General features: G+C 43.3%; 1 long non-coding RNA gene across 1 annotated transcript in view; it reads left to right on the top strand.

The window, feature by feature from the left end:
- LOC309339484 overlaps window positions 1-19488 on the top strand; it is a 612964-nt gene that overhangs the window by 509867 nt on the left and 83609 nt on the right. The window lies entirely within an intron of this gene.

The following is a 19488-nucleotide window of genomic DNA, read 5'->3' as shown; positions in this document are numbered from 1 at the left end:
ATTGTTACCTCACTTGAGAAAGAGGAGCATTTCAGGGAGAGATTGATAACAAAGGGTTCCGCTGGTTATTTTCTTTTAAATATTTTATTTTATTGAATATATATTATTTTCTTCTCTTGTATTAAAATTAATACCATGTTCTTTCCCATGCCTCCTTTAAAGAAATAAATTGCCGTGGTTTGTCATTATGACAATGAAATGAAATTCTAACTCTGTCCAAGAGCCATAATCGCTTTGGGGAATTTGCTCATTAGCACAGGTACCTATATTTTGAGGACCGCAGGATTATGTTTCAATCTCAACCACTTGCAAAAAAGAGTTTTAATCCTTCTCAATTCTTTAAGTAGAGGTAGCTTCCCATGCAGTGTGGGCACACTCAATCAATGCTATCAATGACCCCTCTTCATAATATTCAAACTTCACAAGCCGTCATATAAGAGTTCAATTTATGGAGATAAATGAAAAGCTGCTCCAGACACCATGAAGGCAAATGCAAGAGGATTGAAGGAACTCATTAAGCACTGGCTACGCTGTGGCAGAACATGATAGGAAGCTGTGAAAAAAGTACAGCAATGGAAACTAATTCCAAGCCAATTTGGTTATTCTACTTCCACCTTCTTCCTAGCTTGCTGTTTCCAGTACTGTCGTCTGGATTAGATTATGCACAATGAACATCATTTCACTTATAGACCACAATGAGGGAAATCTCATTCCTCCTAGCTGAAATTGTGAAGTAATAAGCAGGAACTGAGAGTTACAAGTGCCTGAGGGACTTTGGTATAATTGTAAAAGTTTTCTTTCTCGGCACACTGAAAAACTCCCCACTTACTTAACTCTTTGAAGTATATTTCTCCCCATATTCCTAAAGTACTTTTCACTTTATTAACACAATAACAAAAGAATAGCCTGCTAGGTCAGGCCAATGGCCCATCCAATCCAGCACTGTCCACCTGACAGTGGCCAACCAGATGTCACAGAGTGAGCTAGTTGAAAAGTTGGTGGCAACACTTTATTAGGAAAAACATGGTCTTCACAGACTTGGATGAGTGTCAGGCCTAATGAGCACAGCAGTTCATACCCTGTAGGTCTTCCTCCATGAAACCAATTGCCAAGTCTAAAGGTCCCCACCTCCCCACAGCCATCAATGTCTCCCCCCCCCCCCAGGGCTTTTCCCAAGCAATTGAAGACTGCACCTGTGTGCAACCTGTATTTGCTCTGCCCGTTTCATGCCTCTCCTGGTTCTGGGAGTCAGACAGGAAGCTTGTCACAGCAGGAGGCAGAGACATCCATAGCTCTTCATTAGCCTGACTCATCTCTGCCTCTTGGTCTCCCTCCTCCCGTTCATCTGCTTCAGCTTCTCTTTGCCACAGACTCTCCCAGCTCACTGACCCCTGTTATCTCTTCAGCTTCCAACACCTCTCCTTCCCCATCTTCTGCCTCTCACCACTCATCATTGTCCGACCACCATGTCCTGGGCTCTTAGCCTTCTTCCCTTGGTGCTTCTCCAGATGGTTCCTCTAACAATTCCTTTGTGTCCTACCAGTCCATGGCACTGTCCATTTCTTGGATAGGTAATGTCTGTTGCTCAAAGGAAGAGTACATGCTTTGTATGTGAGATAGCCTGGCATCTCCCAGACAGGCTGGGAAAGACTGCTGCCTGACACTCTGGGAAACTGCTGTTGGTCAGTGTAGACCTTGGATGAAGAACCTGTGGTCATCCCTCTGCTGTTGGACTCCAGTTCCCACCAACCCCAAATATCAAGGCAATTATTCAGGGATGATGGGAGTTATTGTCTAACAATATCTTGAGCTCCCCACTGTTGGTGTACTGAGCCAGACGCACCAACAATCTTAGTCTAAGGCAACTTTCTACATTTCAATTGAATTTTACATGGCATTGTTCTGTCAAATCATCTTCCTCTACCCAACCTGCATAACTTGACTGACCAAACCATTCTGGCAGCTATACATTGTAGTATGCAAGGTGCTTGAAAACACATGCAGGCAGCAAAAAAGGATGTTTATTGAGCACCTGGCAGACTGCCTTGCATCATATGGTTGATATGGTACCATATGGTGAGCAGCATTCAGATGCCCTCCAGTTGTTACTGGGCTGCAATCCAAGAGCTTTTATAGTAAGAGCAGTCTAGCTGCTACCTAGTAGTATAAGCTCACAAGGAAATAGATTTCCAACATGCAGAGAAGATAAGAATTGAAGTTCTGTGCACACAGATGAGTGAGACGTAGAAGACAAACAACCAAAAATTCACTGGCATTAAAAAACAAAACAAAACATAGATTCCATGAGAATATCTTTTCCTCCAATGCCAAAGACTTTCATCCAAATACTGTAAAGGCAAACTAATTTAATTCTAAAGCAAGATAGTGAAGATATTGAGAACAGAACAGTCTTTGTAACCTGGCTGGGCTTTCACAACTTTGTTACATATCTCCAATTTCTTTTGTACATTAACACTCAACCATTTTGGTACTGAGCATTCACAACACCTACATGTCAAGGTATTTGGCACTAGAAGGCAAAAAATGAAATAATAAAAAGGATGGAGTAGGGACGGGCGATATAGCAATATATCGCCCCAAACCGGTTTGAAGTTCACATTGTGATAATTGTTTCATACTCTCTGAGCTGGCAATATATCACTACTGCCACCACCATGACAAGGCCTTGCAGGCCGTCACCGCTTTTGCCACTGCCGCAAGACCTTGCAGGCCACCACTATTGCTTCCACCATGACAAGGTCTCACAGGCCGCTGCCACCGTTTCTGCCACTGCCACCCACTGCAGTGGTGAGGCTTCACAGGCTGCTGATTATTGTGCCCCTGTTGCCAGCCTGCCACTGCTTCTGCACCACCACCACCCTGGCCACTGCCATCGCCATTGTTGATTCTGCTGCTGCCAGGCTTCTGCCACCTAGCAGGCCTGCTGGCAGTCCCAGATTATTTGTATTCACTATGACTCCTCACCATACTTTGGATTATCCTGAATGCCACCATTTTGTAGCCAAGTCCAAAACCCAAAGTCTCATTTGGATGCATTTTGGCTCGCCTGCTGCTGAAAGTGACCATGAGTTGATTGATAATATCATCATTTATCAGTTTTAGGCCCTTAAGTAGTAGCAGTTCCCAGGACATTGTCCTTTTAGACTCTGCATAGTTCCTTATTTTGTATATCATGATATATCAATATATTGTGATGTTTAGCTGGTGATATATTGTGATATTGAAAACCAGCTATCGCCCAGCCCTAGGATGGAGTATGTATGTTTTCAGTTCATACTCCTGAGTTTTATATTCCAAGGCCATATCAGCCCAAGCCATGTAGGAAGGAAAATGAAGTAGTAAAAATTTCAGGACATTCTTGGTTACTCACGACAGTTTTAAAAATATTGTGAAAAACTGAGCTGAAAGTAACTCAAGACAGTCCCGTTCTACACATGCGAAGGGTATCTTCTTCCTCAGCCCCCCAACCCATGAAAAAGGATTTCAGGGTGCTTCTGGAGAGAGGATGGATTAGGAAAAGCATCTTCTTACCATCTCCAAATATGGCTTTGTGATACATTTGTGATGCATGTTCTAGATCAGGGGTTGTCAGCCTGGTCCCTACCGCCCACTAGTGGGCATTTCAGGATTCAAGGAGGGCAATAGGGGGTTTTAAGGCACAAGCTGAATCCTCCTTCCATCAAGCACTGGTGGGCAGTAAGGAAATTTTACCATCAAGAAAGATGCATTAGTGTGCGGTGGGTATAAAAAGGTTGACTACTCCTGTTCTAGATCAAAGATAACTCATTATATGTTTCACAACTTTCAGGTCAATGCTGTCTAGCTGCAATGACTTACTAGCTTTTAACCTCTATGTAGAAATATGGTTCAAAATCTTAGACACTTTCCCGATCACTTTCAGAGGAACATTCTTCTCAGTGGCTGCGCAAGTATTCAGGATGCAGAGGTAGCAACACACCCCCACAAGTTAAATGAGACCTGGGTGGAGGAGATTTATTAAAACACACACACACAAAAAAAAAAAAAACCTTTCAAGGTGGGGTGTTTTTTTAAAAGGCAATGGCTTGGGTTTGACTTCCTCTCCACCTTTTGCATCTTTCTAACTCTCTGATTTCTCCGTCTCTTTTTCATCACTCTTTTATCAACAATGAGAAGGAACGGCTCCATTGCCTCCCCAGCTAGTTTTGGCTTATGATATATTCAGACACATTTTTAAGATTAATTCTTACGCCACAAGTAATTTACACCTTAGATTGCCTCAGGATGAGTCTGATTGTAGCTTCACTTTGATATGCAAACGGTTGTGGTCTTTTTATCTTCCCCCATTCTGGCACTCACACTTTTTTTTTATTTTTAAGGAAGTCTTACCTTTCCTTTTTATTATTTTACCTTCCATGACTGACTGAACTCTGGCTGGCTTCTGTTGCGAGTTATTTGTGCCTTATCCCCCAATGTATGGCAGGCATTTTAGCGGAGCCCCACTCATAATGGCCTTATAATAACCTCGACTTTTCATTTGCTTCTCAACAGTGGGACTAATTACATTCCCCAAGGCAACTACCCAGCACAGAGTTAAGCACACTTAATTCTGTGATGAATGAATGTTGGACAAAATGTCTGAATATACATCTAAGCATTTGAAAGAGAAAACCATCTGGAGCAAGATGTGCCATTCTGGCCTGAACCCCAGTGTCTTTCTTTCTTTCTTTCTTTCTTTCTTTCTTTCTTTCTTTCTTTCTTTCTTTTTACATGTTCACCAAATCATTTTATTGATTTTCCAAATTCTTACCAAATCAGGCACATTAAAACAAATTTAATGCGCATTTTCCAAAAATTGGTCTCGCGCACTCCGTGTGTTCATAGAGGTCCTTCTTGTTGCAGAATTATTTCCCTGATTATTTCTAATTCACCTTCCGTTCCTTACAATTAACCTTACATGCCAATAGTTTTTTGTTGTTTTTAAACTTACTGTCCTTAACCATCAGCTATCCACCTGCCAATTCCGAACACAAAGGGCTTCATTTCTAAACAGGGTGGGGATAGGCAACAATATCTGCAATAAGACTTAAAAGCCAAACCATCCCATATTTGTTCTGTTTTTGAAAGAAAAAAAGAACCCAAAACCAAAGCTACAATGTAGACTACAAGAGCTGGAAACAGTAACTAGTAAAAGTTCAAAACCACCAGCCGTACCACAGGGACTAAAACATTATCATGAAAGGCATGGGAGAAGAGCTTAAGGGGTGGTTGTAATATTTGTCTTAGAAAGCTGTATTTGGGGCTGTTTTGAATGTGGCTCAGCTTTGTAGAGAGGGGTGTACCTGAGGAAGGCCAAGACCTCCCTCATATAAAAATAGGCACCCTGGAGAGCGAAGAGGAGAGATGTTGTAAGCTTTCCAGTGGCCCCGGGGCTTGTTCCTAGTAGCTGGCTCAAATCACAGAGCGGACTGAAGTAGACTAGAGGAATCAGGAGGCAGAGAAGGGGATTACTCTGCAGGGGAGACTTCAGCAAGCTGACAATCGATTTTTGAAGCGCCAGCGGCAGAAGCTCAGGAAAGTCCCTCCAGAGGGAAGACAACAGGGGGCAAGAGAGCTCTGGTGAAACTGTTTCTTTGCTTGCAGAGGAGCGGGCAGGAATCCTGCAGCAGTTGGAAAGACTGCATAAATCTAGGCTGTGCTGCCAAGTACATTTCAGATAGCCAGGTCTGCTACTCAGAGGGTGAGAGGCAGCTAAGGCACTGCCTGGATCACTGTAGCGGCTGCAAGAAACACAGCTGACTCTGGAACGCTGGAAGGAGGGGAGGAAATGCTCTTGCTACAATAAATGCTATTTTCTTTTGTTTCAGAATTTTAAAAAAACGTTGCATCCAATTTTGGCTTTCAGTTTGCAGACAAGAGAGGAACCTATGTTTTGCTGGTTTTCCCTATTAACTGGAAACCTCATCTACTGCCACTCCAATAATATAGGACCAAGGGCTGCAGTATATGGTGTGTGTGTGTGTGCTAGAGATGCAACAGCAAGGATCATTTCATTTATAACTTAAGAATTAATTCTGTTCATGTTAAAGTCAACTAGCTAAGAGGGGGATGAGGGGAGATGTTGCTTAGCAGGAAGGGAGAGCAGCATGCTATCTACAGAGTTTGCATTCTGATTGGCTGTGCAGTTCTGAGGGAATTTTTCGCCTGTATGTTTGGTTGAATGTCTCTGTGCTATATATAAGGCCTGAAGCAAGAAAGACAAAAGCTCCCTTCTCCTCAAGCCACGCATTGTTCAGTTTTGTTCAGTAAAGCAGGATTTAATTTCTCTCTGGACTCTGTCAACATTATTAAAGTGGCTTTGTTAAGAAGGTTCAGATGCCCAGCCTTACCAAAACTATTTTTGGGGTCACTGGGTCACTGCACCTAGGGGGTTGGTAAAACTGGTCCCTGCCAGGGGTGCAAAAGTCACCTATTACACGAGTATATGGAGTATATGATGTGCATGTGTATCATGGCAGGGTTAATATTATGCACTCTTGGTTGGTGAGTAGAGTGGCAGGTTATCTATTCAAAACTGGTTCATTTTTTGCGTAGGGGCTCAGGCAAGGGAGGAAAACACTTCTCCAGTTTATGAACCCAATTCTTGGGTGAGCCAATGGTTCCATGCAATGCTCCCTTTTAATAATAAATACAACATCATTTTGTTGCTGTTCTGTTGTCAGAGGGCTATGCAGTGCATCACACTCTGAGATGTGATCATCTCCAAAGGTGAAGATAAATGCACGAAGGTTTTCATGAAGAAACATGCTGTTTCCCAGAAACTTGAGAAATTGGCAAGCAGAAAACATTGTTTTCGGGAAGGAATTGAGGAAGGAATTTCAATCAAGGATACTCATTTAAACCAGAACTTAGACACACTTGAATCTGACCTGTGATGGTTCTAGGGGTTGCTCATGCGTAAGCCGGTGCAAACACCTGGGTGTATTGCCTGAGTGAACCCTTTCTCTCTGGACAGCCTTGCACCCGTGGCTGTCTCAATCGCTGGCAGAATCCGTCAGTGGGCGTTTCTTAAACTTCTTCCAGCAAAGAAGCTCTTTGACGCCTAGTCTCCTCCTACTCTCTCTGCGCGGAAGCCTTCCTCGCAAGGAGGGTGTAGGCAGCGGAGGACCTCTACTCTCCCCGCTGGTCCCCGGCAAGGAGTCATGGGACCGCCTCGCCATTTCCCCCATCTGCCCCCCTTCTCCACTGGTGCTACGCTGATTCTCTTCCCCAGAAGATGGGCTGCCTCTCCCAATCCCGGGACGCTCTCTGGAATCCCTCTGGATTTTGCTCTCTCCCTCTGACACTGATGGCAGTTCCCTGACATGACCTTTTGCTTTTCATAGGATTTTTGGGTTATGCCTACTTTGAAATCTAGTTTTTGAAGAAAAACAACAATCTCCCTCTTCTCATTGACTCTGCTTTGTAATTTATATGGCTTTCCTTTCTCATTTCACTCTTGATTTTATTTTGTGATGGCAAATTTTACTTCTAAATCATTCCTGAATATGGTCCACGGAAGAGATGCTACTCAAAAATAAATAAATAAAATAAATGGAATGTTTTATTGTACGCCAATCTATTACAGGACTCAAGGTATTTCTTCCCCCAAATGCTGTTTTGATTATAGCAGCCCAGAACTGTAATCTCATTTCATTTCAAAGCTCAGAGGCACAGAATGCACTTGTCGTATACCATCCGTACTTCACAGCAGAGGGCTGCTTTTATGGGAAAGAAGAATTGTAACCATTTGCCATGGTGATATTGAAATTATTGAGACTTCCATTTATGTTATTCACATCTTATACCAGAGAAAATGGGTTTGTTTCTGTAATTCTCTGCTAGCCAATGCTTTGGTCTGGGAGATGGAACTTTATTTCCTCCTATATCCACCCCTTCCCTTTGTATCTCTCCTTTGCTTGTCTGTTGGGATTCCCATCCTTAAACCTGCCAAGATGGGCTTTGGCTACTTGCTTTGCAAGACTGAGGAAGTGTCCTCACTTCACCCTGAGTAGCTACAGTTGGTTCAGCTGCAAAGAGGTCCGGTTAGTCTGATTTCTGTACTTTGTCTTGCCTCATATATTGCTGTCTCTAAAAATGCAAAGAGGAGTTTCAGCTGTTGCAACACATTCTATTTTGCCTTTTGTTACCCAGTTATGCTGCTTTGCCTGGGCCCAGAAAGTACAGTGGTACCTTGGTTCTCCAACGTAATCCATTCTGGGAGTCCGTTTGACTCCTGAAACCATTTGAAAACCAAGGCACAGCTTCCGATTGGCTGCAGGAGCTTCCTGCACTCAAGCAGAAGCCGTGTCGGATGTTTGGCTTCCGAAAAACGTTCACAAACCAGAACACTTACTTCTGGGCTTGCAGCGTTTGGGAGCCGATTTGTTCGACAACTAAGCCGTTCGAGAACCAAGGTACCACTGTACTGTGCTGGGATGGAAATGAAGGAAAGCCAGGTAGAATTGATACAAAGTCTCTTGGACTGCCATTCAGAACCAGAGTAGGCTCTGAAACCATAAACAGATGATGATGATGATGATGATGATGATGATGATGATGACAACGATGATGATGTTATTTATACCCCACCAATCTGGCTGGGTTTCCCCAGCCACTCTGGGCGGCTTAAGAAGGTAAAGGTAAAGGGACCCCTGACCATTAGGTCCAGTCATGGCCGACTCTGGGGTTGCGGCGCTCATCTCACTTCATTGGCCGAGGAAGCTGGCGTACAGCTTCCGGGTCATGTGGCCAGCATGACTAAGCCACTTCTGGCGAACCAGAGCAGCTCACGGAAACGCCATTTATCTTCCCGCTGGAGTGGTACCTATTTATCTACTTGCACTTTGACATGCTTCCGAACTGCTAGGTTGGCAGGAGCTGGGACCGAGCAACGGGCGCTCACCCCATTGCGGGGATTTGAACTGCCAACATTCTGATCGGCAAGTCCTAGGCTCTGTGGTTTAACCCACAGCACCACCCACGTCCCTATCTGGGCGGCTTACAGCATATCTAAAAACTAGTTTCTGCTATTGGTTCAGATGCATGGCTCATATCCACGAAAGGCTATGCATTTAGCAATGTGAGTCCACTTTTATAGAACCCCCCTCCCTGCTGAGTTCAGATAAGCCCTGGTTATATATTTATTTTATAAAATCTATGCACCAGTTGATTGCAAAAGAATAACAAAACAAAAATAAACCGCCAGTACTTTTAGCAAGCATGTTAAGTAAGCTTTTCTGTTGTTGTGTTTTGTTTTATCTTTATTGTATCTTTTGTAACCTTATTGTGCACCATTTACAGATGACAGTATTAACTGGCCTGAAATAAAAGAAAGCAATCTTACTTTCTGCACAATGCAACATGAGAGATTCATTATCCCAAAGATTATTCTTCCTTGTTGTTTCTCTACCTGAAAGCAGATGCTAGCTATTTATTCCTTGCAAAATTAATAAAGGATCTGCTTGATTCACAGTGTTCTGTTTGGCAGTGCTGTTGTGCATTCAATTCTTGGCAGGGCACTCAGGGTAGAAAGGGTTCCACCATGAAGGCAGAGGGTTTGAAAACCAGTTGCTTATTATATGGAAATATAAATGCCATAATTGCTAGTGCCTGGTGGCCCTATAAACACAACTTCAGTGCTACGGCATCGTGAGTTATTGATGCCTCTCCAATTCTACCACATTATGATTATTTTGCAAATAACATAGACCCAAATACTTGAAGATAAATGCCCCTCTCTTTGCTCAACCACTTTCCCCTGTTTTTGCAACAACAGTAATGAGAAATGCTTTTTTCCAGATGCAATAGGATATTGCCTCATTACTGAAAATTGCCTCTTGTAGGTGACCATTTCCAAGCCCCTGGGAGGACTCATCATGCAAAGCTATGGGAGGCATAACTCTGAATTTGAATGAGAATGGAACAGAATGGCAGCCATTTTCAGGTCTCCGCTGAATTTTGCAGATACTCCCCCTGCCACGTACACGCAAAAGCAATGCATCATTTATAGAAGTTCTTTGGCAAACTGAATTGCTAGGTCTAGCTTACGAATGTAACCATGATCAGACCGAGAACGCCGAAAAGGAACTGGAGCTGTGCTCAGCCAGCCTGTACTGTGTAATCTTAATAGAGCCCAGTGCTTCAACTGAAGTGATAAGCCATGACATTTGTTTACTTATTTACTTAGACTTTAAGTATGTCAGTCCCTTTGCTCTAAGTTATATATGTGAATAGCTGGAACTCTGCTCATCAGAGAACTATCAGCAAACAAGCCCCAAGAACAATAAGCCAGAGATCAATAATGCAAAACCGTAGTGTTTCTGGTGTTCTGGGCAAGTGAAGGTTATGCAGAGAAGTACAATGTATACTGAGAGAAGTATTCCTGAATTCAACACCCAGCAACCAGGGATGGGGGAGAAATTAAGTTCAAATTAAATTTAAATGGGCAAATTCCCAAAACAATACACGAACCAAAATCCAGCTATGCATCAAAATGTGCACTTCTGCAACTTTTGCAATCCCAAGTTAAAATATCTTTGGAACTGGTGTAGCAGAGCAACAGATATAATTCTGACCTTTGTACAGCAGTGCCAGATTTAGGGGGGGTGATCTGTTCCCCCCCCCCCACACACACAGGGCATCTGGCCAAGGGGACGCAAAATTGAGAAGCTTCATAACTGAGAAGATGTATTTTGGGGCACCAAATTGTGACCTCACTCAGCACACTATATTACCAAAGATAGGCATGAAGGAGTGCCATGGAGGGGTGTGGCCTGAGAAGGGGGTGTGGCCTGAGAGGGGGGAGTGGCCTGAGAGAGGGGAGTGGCCTGAGAAAGGGCCTGGCCTGGAGAGAGCACCATGGAACACATTCAGCAACTGAGCCTGAGGCTCCCCACTTCTGCCTGAGACCAATGGTTCAGAAGGTCTGCAATCAAACCTGGCATGCAGAATTATGCACGCCCTGCTTAGGGGAGCTTTTAATGTTTGACAGACTATAGTATTTTAATATTTTGTTGGAAGCTGCCCAGAGTGGCTGGGGAAACCCAGCCAGATGGGCGGGGTATAAATAATAAATTATTATTATTATATTATTATGTCGCTGATGCCTTTGCAAGCACCCAGGATGCAAAAGGTCAATGCCTGGCCAGTCATTGCTCCCAGGAACACATATTCCATGCATGTTTAGAGAAAAACATCTCTTGGCTTCTAAAAATCAGGGTGCCTGCAGTAAACATGCCCATCCTATAAAGTCTGAAATGATTTTGAGTGTGAAGTAAAGGACCCCTGGATGGTTATGTCCACACAAAGGCGACTATGGGGTTGTGGTGCTCATCTCACTTCAGGCCGAGGGAGTTGGTGTTTGTCCACAGACAGCTTTCGGGGTCGTGTGGCCAGCATGACTAAGCCGCTTCTGGTGAACCAGAGCAGAGCACGGAAACGCCGTTTACCTTCCCGCCGCAGCGGTACCTATTTATCTACTTGCACTGGTATGCTTTCAAACTGCTAGGTTTGCAGAAGCTGGGACAGAGCAATGGGAGTTCACCCTGTTGCGCAGATTCGAACTGCCGACCTTGTGATCAGCAAGCCCAAGAGGCTCAGTGGTTAAGACCACAGTGCCACTTACGTCCCCCCTAACTGAGGTTATGGTTCCCTGGGAGAGTTGGCAGAGAGGCTGTGTTATACACACATCCTTGAAAAAACAGGCCTGGGTACTATGCACTCAGCAGCCATGGGACTTTCTTTGAGTGACTATTGAAAGAGGAAAAAAGTTGAAAGTCCTGCTTGGAGGCAAAGGTTCACTGGAACCCTGAACAAGTGCTTCCTTTCAGAATGAAAGACATGTTGCAGCATTTTGTCTGATCTCACTTGTAAGAGCTACTCACACTGCCATATATTTATATATTCTGTTTTAAGATCTTAAGTATTCATTATATTTTAAATCAATGTGCAGTATTGCTCCAGAACTTACGTACATTGCTCCAGAACACACACACACATTTTCTTTCTTAAGATGTTAAGCATTCATTATGTTTTAAATTAATATGTAATTATTAATCAAGTCTACTGTAACCTTTTGGAATATGCATGTGTAATAACTAAAGATTTCTAAACGAAAACAGAACTGATTCACTGTGCAGGAGATTGCTTGCTGCGTTACAGGGCATAGCTTTATAAGGTTGTCAGTGACTAGTAGCCACAATGGCTACAACTTCTGAATAGCAGTTGCTGAGAATCACAGGTTAGAGAGACTGCTGTTGTGGGCTTTCTATGGGGATCGGCTGACCTGAGAGCAGAGTATTGCCCTAGATAAGCCATTTGCAAACTCTTCTTATGCTCTTATCTAATAACAATTGTACGATGATGAGGATAGCAATTCCCAGACAGAAGGCATGGTCTCTATCTTGCTGCCAAGCCATGAATTATATTCCGCATGTTGTCATTGTTTCCCACTCCAAAACATAACTAGTATTAAATCGGGCGAAACCGATGCCGTATTTATGCCTCAGAAAGGCCAGTGCAGATGCCCATTAAAAGAAAATAAAATCCCACTTCTACCCAAAGAGATTTAGCACATGCAGGAAGAATTATTTTTTTTATCTACATAGATAAAACGCTACAGGTTTTGTTTCTAACAATGCTTTGGAGAGTTCTCGGTATATCTGCTGTGCCATCTGTAACAATGCAGCAAACAATTTTATAGACATGGCAATCCTTATCACAGGCTTTGGGTTTATTCATACACACACGTATTTTTCTCCTAAACTTAGGCTGGGCTGATGCATTGCCCTAGAAATCCCTGACAAGATTGTTCCATTTTAAGAGCCTCTTGGGGAGACATCATTGCTGCCCTATCCTCAACAGAACAATAAGAGGTCCACTAGCAAGACTAATCCTCTTTTCCTATGCAAGGATTCATCTGCAGCCAAACTCGGCTCCTTCACAGTGGTGCTCATACTGACATCCACTGGCAGATTGTGTTTCTGCTACAGGCTTCTGTGCAGTTTTTCAGTACAGTTGTACCTTGGAAGTCGAACGGAATCCGTCCCAGAAGTCCATTCAACTTCCAAAACATTTGGAAACCAAAGCACGGCTTCTGATTGGCTGTAGGAAGTTCCTGCAACCAATTGGAAACCGCCGAAACTCTGTTGGACGTTCGGCTTCCAAAAATAGTTCGCAAACCACAACAGTCACCTCCAGGTTTGTGGCGTTCAGGAGCCAAAACATTTGAGAACTAAGCTGTTGAAAAACCAAGGTACGACTGTATTCTACTTTACAAATTTAAAACACAAACACACAAAAAATAAAAATTGTGGTTTTTATGGAATTTGTTGCCTGCCTTTCTAGATTTCTTAAGGATTCAAAGGTAGGATTTTTTAATAATAATAATAATAATAATAATAATAATAATAATAAAGAAAATGCCTTTGTGCTTTCTAAAGCAAGTTATTATTGCCCCTTCCCTTTGTGGGAATTAGACTTTGCAGAGTTGTGTGGAAGACAGCCCTGGGCCGTTTGACCCTTTAGTTCTCTTTTCCCTCTGATAAAAACTAAGCACGACACTCTCATTTAAAGAGTGAATAACTTTTACTTGGGGCACTTGCAGTTGCAGATTAAATATATGCAATGCAGGTGGATGTTTCTTAAGTTGCTAATGCAATTTAGATAGTTAAAACTGTGACAAACTAACTAACGTTTGCAGATCGACTGATATGCTGAGGCAGACAGCAGCACAATGCATCATACTTGCTGCTCCAACTGTACAATAAAATGTAAATCAGTCTCCTCTTTGAGATAGTTTGGATAAATGACAAAGCTGCTCAGTATCACTATTCATTTGAGAGATGAACCATTTTTAAAAATATGATTTGTTTCCACAATACGTTCCCCCACCGCCTTACCAAGATTAGAAAAACTGAGTAGATAAAGGGGTCATACGAACTGAAGAGTGCAGGAGATACTGTTAATGAATAAAGAGCCACACACACAAAAAAAAAATAGGATTGGGTTACAATTCTCCATTGTCTAGACTAGTAGCTTTCAGACACGATGCGTTGGACTTCTTCACCTAACAGTTGTTTTAGTGGGGGCTAGCATAATTCCCCCTTCTCTCCTCCCACACCTGTAATTGGCTCAATCTGTGGGTTGGGAGAACATCTTGTGGGGAAGGAGAAGGGAGATCTTTCCATCAATGCAAGCCTTTTTGTTTGCCAAATGGAACAATCATAATCATGCGACAAGGCTGCAAGTTTGATCCTCATATGGGACACAGCTGCATATCCCTGCGTTGCAGGGGTTTGGACAAGATGATCCTCAGGGCCCCTTCCAACTCTACAATTCTATCATTCGCATCTTGAATCATAGGTCAGATAAAGTTTTTGTCTCCCTAAAACAGTTCTTCTAAATCAAACCCAATAAATATTCTGTGCCGCCCTGAGATTGCACCCTATAAACAACCTCACGCTCTTCTGCGGCTACACACTGCATGGCAAGAATAGCAACAAGAGTCTAGCTTCCCCCGTCATTACAAATTTACTCCTTGAGGAACCCCTGAGAAGTCTCCAAGGAACCCCAGTGTACCCTGGAACACCATATGAAGACCATCAATATGAGCTGTCCATTAACAGTCAATATCAGAAGGGTGCAGCTTTATTCGACCAGGGCTGGTTTCAGGACCCTGGACAGAGTACCCAATAATGGAGCTCCTCACATATTTTTGGGCCTTGGTGGATCTATCTGGCGGTGCTGGCTGGTAGAAAGTATACTGGACAATTGGGTTTAGCCACCATTTTAATTTCCCACAATGCCATCTTTCAATGGCAGCTACCTCCAGCACTGTACCAATAGGGCCACAACAGGAATTACAGGTGTGTTTAAGGCAAGTGTCAGCAATGAACCCTGCCAGGGCCCTGGGGCCTCAGCAGCCACCTCAGGATGCCCAATGCCAACAGTGGGTCTTTTACTATGATGAAAACTCTCAGCCAGCTGACCTGATAGTTAGACAAATGGGGGTTTCCACATATCACATTCAATGAGTGTATAATCTGTGTGCTTGCCTGCACAAGTGCTGTGTACAATTATTCACATCTAGCATTTAACTGTAGAGTGTGTACTCACACCCACAATACAACTTGAGCTATACAAATCAGCAAGTGCATTGCAGGGGGTGGACTAGATGGGATGACTTCCAGCTCTACAATTCTATCTTCCTAAGTGCACAGTCTTTCACACAAGCAGTCCTACATGTGTAGAGACAGCTTCTGCCTGTGTAATATGTGACAAGTCTACATGTCTATCCTCTTTGGTTATGACAAGTAAGGTATGAGAAAGATTTTGTTTTCAACTAGCCAGCTTTCAACAAAATCTTGGTTGGGTAGGAACAAATCCAGGGAGAAGGGCAACAATTTAGATTCAACAGCATTGTTAACAAGCATAAATAGACGGAAACCTGCACATTTCTCAAGCACATATTATTTAACAGGCTTCTGTGTATCACAGGAGTTAAATCTGGGCTTTCTATTCCTATCTAAATCACTTTTTAAACTGAAAAAAACTGATCAGCTGGTTCAAATTTGGAATAGAGGAGCTTTAAGTCAGAAGCTCAACATCAAAAAAACCTAAGATCGTGGCCACTGGTCCCATCACCTCCAGGCAAATAGAAGGGGAAGAAATGGAGGCAGTGAGAGATTTTACTTTCTTGGGTTCCATGATCACTGCAGATGGTGACAGCAGTCACAAAATTAAAAGATGCCTGCTTCTTGAGAGAAAAGCAATGACAAACCTAGACAGCATCTTAAAAAGCAGGGACATCATCTTGCCAACAAAGGTCCGTATAGTTAAAGCTATGGTTTTCCCAGTAGTGATGTATGGAAGTGAGAGCTGGACCGTAAAGAAGGCTGGTCGCTGAAGAATTAATGCTTTTGAATTATGGTGCTGGAGGAGACTCTTGAGAGTCCCAGGGACTGCAAGAAGATCAAACCTATCCATTCTTAAGGAAATCAGCCCTGAGTGCTCACTGGAAGGACAGATCCTGAAGCTGAGGTTGCAATACTTTGGCCACCTCATGAGAAGAGAAGACTCCCTGGAAAAGACCTTGGTGTTGGGAAAGATTGAGGGCACAAGGAGAAGGGGACGACAGAGGACGAGATGGTTGGATAGTGTTCGCGAAGCTACAAACATGAGTCTGACCAAACTGCGGGAGGCAGTGGAAGACAGAAGTGCCTGGCGTGCTCTGGTCCATGGGGTCACAAAGAGTCGGACACAACTAAACAACAACAACAACAAGCTGCTCCTTAAGTGCTGACAGAAATACTTCTTTGCCAAAATGCTTAGTTGCATTGCACTTCAAACGGCTCACTTTGGCAAACAGTGCCATCTACTGAAGGGAAAAATATTTCTGTTTTGAAAGCTGCTAACTCTAATCTTAGAAATGTTCTTACCTATAAAAAGATGAAACAACAGGGAAGGATGGATTTACCAACTTCAGCTTCTCTCAGTTATGTATTTTTCCAACTTTTCCACTTTGCTCCATTTCTGCATCAATTTGCAATTTTTTAAAAAGTCAGTACAAATATGTGTTTACAGTTTTGTACAGATGTCAACTAACACATCCCTTTTGTTTGCAGTTTTACCTAATATACATATTTTTGTAAGCAATTTCCTCTGATATAACACATTTTTGTACAGTTGCTTTGCCTTATGGCATGCATCCCACCCACCCCGCCATATGCATTATTATTATTATTATTACTATTATTATTATTATTATTTTGTTGGAGTGCTCATCACAAAATGTAGAGAAGTGTAATTTTCAAAGGATGGCCATGTTTCAATCTGCCCATTGTTTCGGGAATTGCGAATTAGATTTGCATTCAAGCTGAACACGTCTCCTTCATTCCTATGCTACAGATATTTCTCCTCCCTGGCCCTACCATTAGGCCAGTCTGACACTTGCCTCAGGCAGCAGATGCTGGAGGGTGGGGAAAAGTGGCGAGTTATTAGCGGAAGGAGCTGTGTGGCCTGCCTTGTGTCCCACAAACTAACCTGCTCCAAGTTTGGCAGAAGGCTCTGTACTACCACCAGAGTCCTTTGCCTCAGGCAGCAAGATGTATTGGGCTGACCCTACACCTCAGATACAAAGCTTTTCATGAAATCACTTCACATATGCGGAGCTGTAAATCTTCCTAGTGTTGAGAAAACACATGGCCTTAGGGATACAAGAAGGCATCACTTTCTGTTCCACCCTGTTCTTGCTGCACGCAGCTCTGTTTCTCTTCCACTGCAGTTCATATACTACCCAAAAGTGCATTAATTGACTTGCTGCTTGCCTGTGGCAAAATTGCATGATTAATTACATAAATTAGGTTACCATTATGCTATTCTACCCTATTCATTTCATTGCAAAGTGGGGTGGGGGGGGAGAGTTAATCAATTATGTATTGCTTGTGGACTGAGAGCATCAACAATGGATCATAGTCCCTGGATTGATTTCTATTCCGGACGTGGGACAAATAAGTGAACACCGACATTCCCTGCTCCTGTTTTCATCGGAATTCTCTGGCATTCCTGTGTGTTCTCCCTGGCTATATGACTCGCCTGCCTTTTGCTGCAAAAAAAGAGATCGGGAAAAATGTAACGCTCACAAGCAATAGGCCTAATCCAAGACATTTGTATCATCAGAAAACTTTTTAAAATGGACACAGCAATTGAAGGGAGATTTTCCAATTTCGAAAAGGCACATGTAATAATTAAACCTAGTAAGAATAAAACTGTAAAGCCAAACAGAAAACAATAAAGGTGAGTATGGTTGTTTCTGGGTTGTTATTCCAGCTCTCCACCTTGAAACCTGTGAGGTACAAATTTCGCCTCACAACAGCTAACAGATCCCCTGCATTGAGCAAGCCAAGGGTGTGAAAACTCCAAATCAGCCTTCAATTGGGGGAGGAGGGATGTGTAATGGCAGCCAGAGATGGAAGTCAAAAAACAGGACAGGGCAAATGTGAGGAAGGACAGGATTTAGTCTAGACAAACAACGCTGTCTCCATCTTCTGCTTTAATAATCATCAGGTTGGGAGGGAGAGGTTTCCAGAGGCAGCCAGGGACATATTGTTACTTGCAGAACATAAGCTACATTGATATGTACATAGAGTTGTAAGGCACCTCAAGGGTCATCCACTCCACCCCCTGCAATGCAGAAATCTCAGCTAAAGCATCCGTGACAGATAGCCATCCAACCTCTGCTTAAAAACCTCCAGGGAAGGAGAGTCCACCACCTCCCGAGGGAGACATATTCAACTGTAGCAGCCCATGAACATACCCCTGCTAGCAGGTGTTGGAGGAAACTCCTGAGAGTCCCGTGGACTGCAAGAAGATCAAACCACTCCATTCTGAAGGAAATCAGCCCTGAGTGCTCACTGGAAGGACAGGTCCTGAAGCTGAGACTCCAATACTTTGCCCACCTCATGAGAAGAGAAGACTCCCTGGAAAAGACCCTGATGTTGGGAAAGATGGAGGGCACAAGGAGAAGGGGACAACAGAGGACGAGATGGTTGGACAGTGTTCTCGAAGCTACAAACATGAGTCTGACCAAATGCAGGAGGCAGTGGAAGACAGGAGTGCCTGGTGTGCTCTGGTCCATGGGGTCACGACGAGTCGGACATGACTAAATGACTAAACTACAACAATTATACACACATTCAAGGGTGATAAAGAAATATACACTTACAAGTCAAAGGCATGAGTTGAAGTAGGCAAGGGCATTTTTGCACTCATAACCTTGGTGTGAATTAAAATAATTAAATGCACCCCTAAAGGAATCCAGCCCCGTCTCCAAAATTGGAGGAATGGGAGACTGGCGATACCCATGCAGAGATGTTATTACTGGCCCTCTTCACGTTTTAAAAAATATCTGTATTGAATTAAGCTCTGAATATAATCGAGCGAGGCTAATATAGCCTTCTGCTGCAACCCATTAGGAAGCTGTCTTTCAATTGTGTGAAGCCGTTCCTCTAGAAGAATCAGCCCCCTCAGGTACCTTACACAGACGGTGTCGGGTGCAGTGCAATAATAGCGGTGTAGGGATCACTGCACTTGCAGATGAAATATAGCTCCCTCTGGGTGGGAAGCTAGCACACTTTATGACAGCCAGGCGCACTACACAATATATGAGGATTGAAAGTGGTGGGTAACTTTATCCACTTGTAGCCAGAGTGGAATAAGGAAAGGTCACCATAGACTTTATTGTGCTGTAACTCACCTGCCAAGACTAATGCTTCCAGGAGAGAGAGAGAATCATTAATAGCAACTATCTTTCCCACCCCCTCTCTCTCTCCTCCAGAAATAGCCACCGTCAAAGCTACTGAACTTATTGCCTAAGGTTAGGAAGCCAGTCAGGCAGGCAAAACTCCACTCTCACTTTACTTTTAAAGGTATGCAAAGACCATTTGCATC

This window comes from Podarcis erhardii, assembly GCF_964252035.2.
Source record: "Podarcis erhardii genome assembly, chromosome: 3".
NCBI classification, from domain to species: Eukaryota; Metazoa; Chordata; class Lepidosauria; order Squamata; family Lacertidae; genus Podarcis; species Podarcis erhardii.
Note: the sequence above shows the minus strand (reverse complement) of the source record. Positions and strands in the feature narration are given on the sequence as shown.